Raw genomic sequence first — 9,519 nt, 5'->3', positions numbered from 1 at the left:
AGAAAACAGAAGGTAACACCCCGCGTTGTCGAGGATAGACAAATCTCTTCTTTGTGTTTACAATGTAAATAGAGTGAGTGAGTGATTTTAGTTTTACGCCGCACTCAGCAATATTCCAGCTATATGGCGGCGGCCTGTAACACCGATCTACGCAATTGCGCTCTGGTAGGCAGATGAATGGTGCGCGGTCTATCGGTCTACGCGTTATGATGTTACTGAAAGGTTGTCCACTGCGTATGGACGATCTTGGATGCTGTTAGTGACTGATGCCGCGCTCGCAAGTCGGTGGGTTATCTAACATGAGCAGTTAAAACGATTGAGCGCACCGTACAGTCGGTAACTTGCTGTCGTCGAGGCCTGGTTTCCTCTAAGTCATGAAGTCGATACCATGAACATTGTATCGAATGCTAATTGACTGCAGGCAGGTTTTGGGACTCGCGTTCATTATGGGTTGTCACAATGTGCATGCATTTCATTTTTCGCGAATATCATGCGGAGCTTTTACCGTCTACCTATTTGGAATTGCGTTAGGTGGAATATGTTTTGCATCAGAAAACAGAGCTGATATTTAGTAATAACTGTGAAATTTAGATTGACATGTTAACACGACGAGTACAGTATAAAAACACGCCACCTTGCAAGAATACAGAAAGTTGCATTTTGTTTGAAAGGTGACATTTCTTTTCTGTTTAGTATATATCTGAGATATCAGAAAGTAACCTGTATATTTTGGAACAGCGGGATATACTGGGTGTATGCTATCATCTCTGACAACGATTATTATTGTTTCACATTAGGCGAGATTGTTGCATCGTTCCTCTTGTCAGCTGGAATATGGAATAGGTGCAGTTCCTGAAGGCTGAACTGCATTCTGTGTCAGAGGATGATAATGCCTGGAGCGACGTCATGGCTTGGTGACGTCACAATGATGAACAAACTTAAAATTGCGATACAAGTGTTGTACCGATATCAAAGGGATGGATTGGTTCAATGATCGATATCTCATGTATCAAACAGTATCTCGACTAATCAGATTCAGTGGCTCAGGTTGGCGTGATATGGTGCCGATGGACGGCGTCCTGCGTTGTCCTGAGAGGAGATCGTGATATAATGCAAATATATTATGGATATAAGCTTGATCTCACTCAACCGGTATCTCCAGATGCTGTTTATTTAATTTCTTTAATGCCGTTTCAGTTTTTAAGTGTTTTACTGTCATGTGTTTCTGATGCGGACCCATATTCTGATCCACGTTTGCCACTCGGAAACCAGCGTTGTGTCACAAGTGATGTTTTGACGCCGAGGGTCAGCATCCTTAGCGCTTATTGCTCGTGATGTTTAGGATTCCAACAAGGTCAAGACCGGCAGAAAGAAGACAGACAAATCAAAGATAAGTAAATAAGCGATCTTGCCACTATTCCTATAGAGGCGGTTGACGTTTGGACGTTAAATATATGACATTCTTTTTATGTTATTTTCCGGTTGGACAATGTTACATGGATATTGAAAGGCGTGCCGAGGCTGGATAATATTGGGGAGTGTAGCTAATCTCTGTAATAAAAAAGAAAATCTTGGCTAAACAGATATGATATAAGCATGGCGGTCTGCTAAGTATGGCTTCCGGCAGTGTGATTACAGACGAATGGGTATGACTACAGCGGAGCCTTACACCTCTCTGGCGTTAGGGGCGCTAACGCGCTGGCCGGTTCATCCATCACGGGCGCTCAAAAGGAGGATGGCGAGGCTGCGTGAATGACGGCGGGCTTCCAGGGCATTAGCCATACTCACCTGTCCCTCAATGATCGCTCACCTGTCTGCAGGTGCAACATCCGGCCGCGTGATCATCCTCCAGTGTTGGGGCCGACATGGATTGTGGGGGTGTTTGCCGTGAACAGCTCCTGTCGCTGTTCCAGTACATCTTCTCCCTGCTGAACGGACTGCAGGTACCCGGGATTTCCCCAACAGCTTCAATGTACTATTTATATACTGCCCCGCTAAACAACATTCCCTCTATGTTGACGGCGGTCGGTGTGTAACTGAGACGCGATCCGCACTATCAGGTGATAGATATCATGAGCAAGATGAATCTACGTAAAGTACATAGAACCAAGTGAACGCGCCTCACCCATGGCGCATGTTAAGACCAACAATTCACCCGGTTCTTCATGATGATCCAAACCAAACTACCCCATCTTAAAGGGCGACGCGTAACGACTCTGGTAACTGGTGGATTGCATATTATCAGTCCCTTGGCTGTGAGGACTTTGCTCACAATATCAATCACTGGTTTGTATGGTTCCAGACTGGATACCTACTGGCTGTTGTCTTACAGTCTTGATCAAGCTGACATGACGGCCCTGATGGTATGATATAATTAGGTTTCCTGCCTTAGTCTGTTGTCTGCTTCTATGTTTGTTTGTTTTCCGTGATGGTGTAAATGGACTAATGGACCTGGGTCCCGATCCACAAAGCAGTCGTAACTTTACGAGCTATCGTAACTCTATACTATATCAGGGGCGGTTAGGTAGCCTAGTGGTTAAGGCGTTCGCTGGTCACGCCGAAGACGCGGAGTTCGATTCCCCACATGGGTACAATGTGTTAAGCCCATTTCTGGTGTCCCCAGCCGTGATATTGCTGGAATATTGCTAAAAGCGGCGTAAAACCAAATTCATTCACTCCCTCACTATACTATATCACTGAAGCTTACGAACGGCGTACTCCTACGAACGTTTAGTGGAATGGGCCCTTGCAGGCTATCCTGGTCAAAGTATAAAAGCTAAACGACCAACGCTAAACGCCAGATCAGTAAGCAGGATACACTTTCTGGATAACTTCTATTAATTCGACGTTCGCTATAAATCCACATACCAAAACACTGGATCGTAACAGAAAAGAGAAGGTGTCATATTTACAGGTATCTTATCTTTAATGTTATTTGCCTACTTAACAGCTGATAGCCGGACCATCCTGCTGGTTATCCTTGGACACTGACTTTTGCGTGGTGACCTGACCTGTTTCCGTTGTTTGTTACAGGGGATGCTGGTTCTCATCTTCCACTGCTTACTCAATGAAGACGTGAGTTTGTGTCCTCCGTGTCCTCTCTGCGTGGGTGTTTGCGAAACCCCTCCCCATCCTCTCCCTCTGAGAGAGTCCGTTCTTAGTCTCAAATACAATGTCCCACCCATCCATGGTTCGGATAGTTGGCGATGAGGTGATCCACTTTCATGTTCTTGAGTGGGGAACTCGCTCGCTCCTCCTCCCTCCCTCCCCCCTCCTCGCTCCTCTCCGCACGCACCACGCTTCACGCACGCACGCACGCACGCACGCACGCACGCACGCTCGCTCTCCGCTCCTCCCTCCTCCTCACTCCTCCACTCCTCCTCTCCTCCTCCTCACTCCTCACTCCTCCTCTCACTCCTCACTCCTCCTCCTCCTCACTCACTCACTCTTGTAATCATGTAGGTGATGACATCGTGGAAGAAGAAAATTGGTCTCCGCCAAAGTAAAGTCCACACATCGGAAGTGAAGGTCACTACACCGACACAAGATGCATGGACAGGGCAGTTCCTAAAGCCAAAACGAGGTCTTCAGGGTGTTCAGGACATTTTCACTGTAGTAAAGTGTATTTACTGTTTATGAATCGGAACATACGTATTGTGCTGGTAATACATCCTCGGGGATGACAGGTGGCCAGTAGTCCAGTGCTTGTAGCCCTCGGCGCACTCCGAGTATACAGTGAGAAGCTACTTGAGAGTAGAATTCCCGTTCATAATCTGTGAACATTGCATACAGTGTGAAATTATCGTATCTATGTTGTTTGAGGCAGCACACAGCAACCTTCCATCTGCATGACGACCGGCTAAATAGTCGAGTCTGGACTAAACAAACCAGCCTGTAATTTCTGTTTAGATTTTAGATTTCAACTGACAGTACCCCAATTAGAATTGATTTTCAGCAACCTATGCTTGTCGTAAGAGGCGACTAACGGGATCAGGTGGTCAGACTCGCTGACTTGCACATGTCATCAAAATCCCATTTGCGTAGGTCGATGCTCATGCTGTTGATCACTGGATTTTCTGGTCCAGACTGGATTATTTACAGACCACTGCCATCTAGCTGGAACATTTCGGAGTGCGGCGTAAAACTACAACCAACCAACCACTGCTATGATCACTGGCTTGGCGATGGCTCACTGTCAACTTAGCTCATACGAGCACCTGACTATAAAACAACCTTCATGCTTCCTGTGATATAGTGGACATTATGCCTCAGCTCCAGTGTACCTACGTGGGGAATCGAACCTAAGTCAGCTTTAACCACTAGGCCACCCTAACGGACCCTTCTTCGGATATGGTTTGACATACACATTTACTGACGCAAATATCATTTTCCCGATGAGCTGTTATTTGCGACAGTATCTGTGTTGTTTGCGATTCTTATCTCTATTGTTTGCAACTTAAGAACTTAACAGCATTATATTTCGTTTTCAGACATCATCCAAACTGAAGCAAATTTCCTAAGAGACCCGAGTCCCTGCCGTTTGTTGAGGACACTGTTTGAACAGGCCAAACTTGCCGAAAGCGAAGTATGACGATAATCATGGCATCGCCTGTTTCAAATGTCTTTGGCGATAAACATATATAGTTAATCGCTTAAGTTTTAAGAAATAAAATATCAGGAAGTGTTTGAGGACAGTTTGTCTGTTGTTTTCGATCGTGTTTTATCAAAACCGTAGATATTGTTTTCGTCGGTTTGGTAGCCGGCCTTGGTACTATTGGGAGATTACCGGAATAGGTATAAAAATAAACTCACTCACAGTCGAATAAACAATCTTGAGCTTCGCGCCTAGAGAAGGCTCTTCTGATTTAAGCTATAGAGATCTGTTTAAGATTATACTGATTTTAACACTCTCGAGTATCAGTTGTTTATGATTATATTGATTTTAACACTCTCGAGTATCAGTTGTTTATGATTATATTGATTTTAACACTCTCGAGTATCAGCTGTTTATGATTATATTAATTATGTCACCATCTATTATCAGCTGTTTTAGATTATATTAATTATATCACCCTCGATCATCATATGTTTTAGATTATATTAATTGTATCACTCTCGAGTATCCGTTGTTTAAATTATATTAGTATATGAAAGAAAGTGTCACTGTAGCATCATTTGGGCTATGACTAGACCACCACACTCGTTACCCTCTCACATAACACAGAAATGGTCTCTTTCAGTGGCAATATTTTATGGACGCCTCTCTCGGTCCAACTACTGTAGTCAGTGACGCTAATTTAGAATTACCTTTCCTTGTTGCAAGTCAGGGAAAAGACACGTATTAACACAAAATGTTTCTGCGTGTTAAATTGGTGAGTGAGTGAGTTTAGTTTTACGCCGCGTTTAGCAATATTCCAGCAATATCACAACGGGGGACACCAGAAATGGGCTTCACACATTGTATGCATGTGGGGAATCGAACCCGGGTCTGCGACGTGACGAGGGAACGCTGGTCGTCATACGAACAACGAAGCTATAGTGGCAGTGGTACACAAAACAGAAGGTAACACCCCGCGTTGTCAAGGATAGACAAATCTCTTCTTTGTGTTTACAATTTAAATAGAGTGAGTGAGTGATTTTAGTTTTACGCCGCACTCAGCAATATTCCAGCTATATGGCGGCGGCCTGTAACACCGATCTACGCAATTGGGAACCGATGTCATGTGTCAATCAAGTCAGCGAGCCTGACCACCCGATTCCGTTAGTCGCTTTTTACGACAAGCATGGGTAACGGAAGATCAATCCTAACCCGAACTTTCTGTTTATAATGAGTGAGTCGATATCGGCAATACCTTATATACAGTGACTGGGTAATTGCTGCCTTACGCCACACCAGCAACCTGGCACCTATACGCAGCGAAGTATGCATATTCTTGTACTACAAGTGGTAAGACTGAAAATAATGTCCATTCTCAATAGACTACACAGTCCACTATGTCGGTAAAGCAAAATATTAAGACTGAACTCTAAATCTGATTTTATTAGCTTTTTTTCAATTAAGCCCATATCAAGTGATGAGATACATGATTAGACTAAAACCGACATGACGAGATCGATAGAATGACAAGACGAGATCGATTGAATGACATGACGAGATCGATAGAATGACATGACCAGATTCACATGTTCTATATATGCACACTTAACTGATATTATAGAAGCAGAGGTGTTACACTATATATACAAGGGGACAATGTTTTGTATGCACACTTAACTGATATTATAGAAGCAGAGGTGTTACACTATATATACAAGGGGACAATGTTTTGTATGCACACTTAACTGATATCATAGAAGCAGAGGTGTTACACTATACTATATATAAAGGGGACAATGTTTTGTATGCACACTTAACTGATATTATAGAAGCAGAGGTGTTACACTATATATACAAGGGGACAATGTTTTGTATGCACACTTAACTGATATTATAGAAGCAGAGGTGTTACACTATATATACAAGGGGACAATGTTTTGTATGCACACTTAACTGATATTATAGAAGCAGAGGTGTTACACTATATATACAAGGGGACAATGTTTTGTATGCACACTTAACTGATATTATAGAAGCAGAGGTGTTACACTATATATACAAGACAATGTTATAGAATCATAGAAGAGGTGTTACACTATATATACAAGGGGACAATGTTTTGTATGCACACTTAACTGATATTATAGAAGCAGAGGTGTTACACTATATATACAAAGGGGACAATGTTTTGTATGCACACTTAACTGATATTATAGAAGCAGAGGTGTTACACTATATATACAAGGGGACAATGTTTTGTATGCACACTTAACTGATATTATAGAAGCAGAGGTGTTACACTATATATACAAGGGGACAATGTTTTGTATGCACACTTAACTGATATTATAGAAGCAGAGGTGTTACACTATATATACAAGGGGACAATGTTTTGTATGCACACTTAACTGATATTATAGAAGCAGAGGTGTTACACTATATATATAGAAGCAAGGGGTTACAATGTTTTGTATGCACACTTAACTGATATTATAGAAGCAGAGGTGTTACACTATATATACAAGGGGACAATGTTTTGTATGCACACTTAACTGATATCATAGAAGCAGAGGTGTTACACTATATATACAAGGGGACAATGTTTTGTATGCACACTTAACTGATATTATAGAAGCAGAGGTGTTACACTATATATACAAGGGGACAATGTTTTGTATGCACACTTAACTGATATCATAGAAGCAGAGGTGTTACACTATATATACAAGGGGACAATGTTTTGTATGCACACTTAACTGATATTATAGAAGCAGAGGTGTTACACTATATATACAAGAGGGGACATGTGTTTTATGCACAACTGATATTATAGAAGCAGAGGTTTACTGATATTATATAAGCAGCAGAGGTGTTACACTATATATACAAGGGGACAATGTTTTGTATGCACACTTAACTGATATCATAGAAGCAGAGGTGTTACACTATATATACAAGGGGACAATGTTTTGTATGCACACTTAACTGATATCATAGAAGCAGTGGCGTTCACTATATATACAAGGGTTCAGTCAATGACATGTTTTATATGCACGCTTAAATGATATCATAGAAGCAGTGGCGTTCACTATATATACAAGGGTTCAGTCAATGACATGTTTTATATGCACGCTTAAATGATATCATAGAAGCAGTGGCGTTCACTATATATACAAGGGTTCAGTCAATGACAATGTTTACATGCACAGTTAACTGATATAGAATCAGATGTGTTACACTACATATACAAGGGTTCAGTCAATGACATGTGTTATATGCACGCTAAGCTGCTGGAGTGAGAATTCTGTCCCTAACACGAACCCATACATCACTGTGGGGATCGGGGAAATCGTCTAGTTGGATGATATCCTCTTCATCTGTTACATTCAGGAGCAGTTCCGGTAGCCGACCATGGTTTACGTCCCCTACCAGCAGCAGGATCACCCTGTTGGGGTTCAGGTTGGATATGTAGTAGGTTGTGGACTTAATGATGAAGTAGGACCAGGGGTCATCTAAGAAATCGTCGGATACAACCAGCACCGTCTTCCAGCTCCTGTTAATGCTTTCTACAACATGGTCAGCTACGAACGGACCAGGCAGGAAATCTCTGTCGGGTAGAATAAGTTTCAATCCGAGTATTTCCTCCAGGCCTATGCGTAGATCTTGCATCACAAACTGAAGCTCTTGATCCGAGTGGGCAATGTATGCATCTTTGTTGAAGTCTTGTCTGTTGACTCGCTGGATTCCTCGACCCATGAAGACCAAAATATGATGAGCAATTCTCGTCCAGTTCCGTGACACCAACAGGGCACACACAATCAGAAGAGTTGTGACACAGATCAGCGAAATGGCCACAGGAAGCCAAAAGCGACCTTGACATGATGTCCAGTGGTAACTGAACTCTTTGTACATTGTATTGGTTGTTGTAAGGACACCGAATTCAGTAACACATGAATAATTCCCATTGCTGTCAAAGGTAACCGACGATGAAAATATCCACTGCACAAACGCGAGAGACTTGCAAGAACAGGAGAAAGGATTTCCCGTCAGCTTCAGAACGAGCTTGTTCTTCTTCCCGAGATTTTCCAGCATCTCGATTGTGTCATCGTCAAAGAAGGTGATGGAATTGACCGACATGTCAAGAATGAGCAGGTCAGGCAGGTCATTGTCTTGAAAGGGACAGACACTAGGTTATTTCTCGACACGTTCAGACTTCTCAGTGTTCTGAGAGACCCTAGGTCCATATACCGCAGGTCATTCCCCGCAATCTCTAAGTAACGCAATGCGTGCATTGTCTTTAGTCCCTCAAGCACAGGTCCTCCTTCTATGAGGGTGTCATCGTCCAAGCGCATATTGTTCAAAGCGAGATGCGTCAGATTTGGAAAAGACTTCAAAAAGTCCTCTGTCATCCCCAATCCCTCATTGGCTGAAATATCGAGTTCATTTACAAAATTTAGCCCCTGAATTGGGCTTACAAAACCCCAAGCTCCATTGTAGGATAGATCTAGTTTTTCTAAATGGGAAGCCCTGTAATACTGGTTATAAAAACTTCCCAAAATGACCACTGTTTGCCCTTAATAAACAGATACGAAGATTTGGGGAAGGGCATACTCACTTCCAAGTTTGATACTGACCTAGTTGTGGACCTCCTGGTAGTAAAAGGACTGTTGTCAGTCTTTGTTACACTGTCTGCTCCAGGGGGTTTAATGTGATGGTTAATTACACTTTGATCAGAAACATCCAAATACAACAATTGTTTACATACATGAATTTCGAAATACGCGAATGCGTCCCCAGAATGTTGTTTTGACAAATCTATATATTTTATACAACGTGACATCACTGGCAGAAGGGACCTGTCAATGTAGAGGATGTGGTTATAGCGGAGATCTAGATGTTCGATACATATATCTGACAGATGA

General features: G+C 42.5%; 1 long non-coding RNA gene across 1 annotated transcript; it reads left to right on the top strand.

The window, feature by feature from the left end:
• The first annotated feature begins 1,905 nt into the window (after positions 1-1,905).
• Positions 1,906-3,550, top strand: LOC124262947. Its single transcript, XR_006894731.1, has 3 exons — positions 1,906-1,943; positions 3,034-3,075; positions 3,463-3,550. It is a non-coding gene; the product is annotated as an uncharacterized LOC124262947 (long non-coding RNA).
• Positions 3,551-9,519: the final 5,969 nt, after the last annotated feature.

Source organism: Haliotis rubra, unplaced genomic scaffold (assembly GCF_003918875.1).
Source record: "Haliotis rubra isolate DU_JTF1 unplaced genomic scaffold, ASM391887v1 Scf860, whole genome shotgun sequence".
Classification (NCBI taxonomy): domain Eukaryota; kingdom Metazoa; phylum Mollusca; class Gastropoda; order Lepetellida; family Haliotidae; genus Haliotis; species Haliotis rubra.
This window is presented reverse-complemented; position numbering and strand designations above follow the sequence as displayed.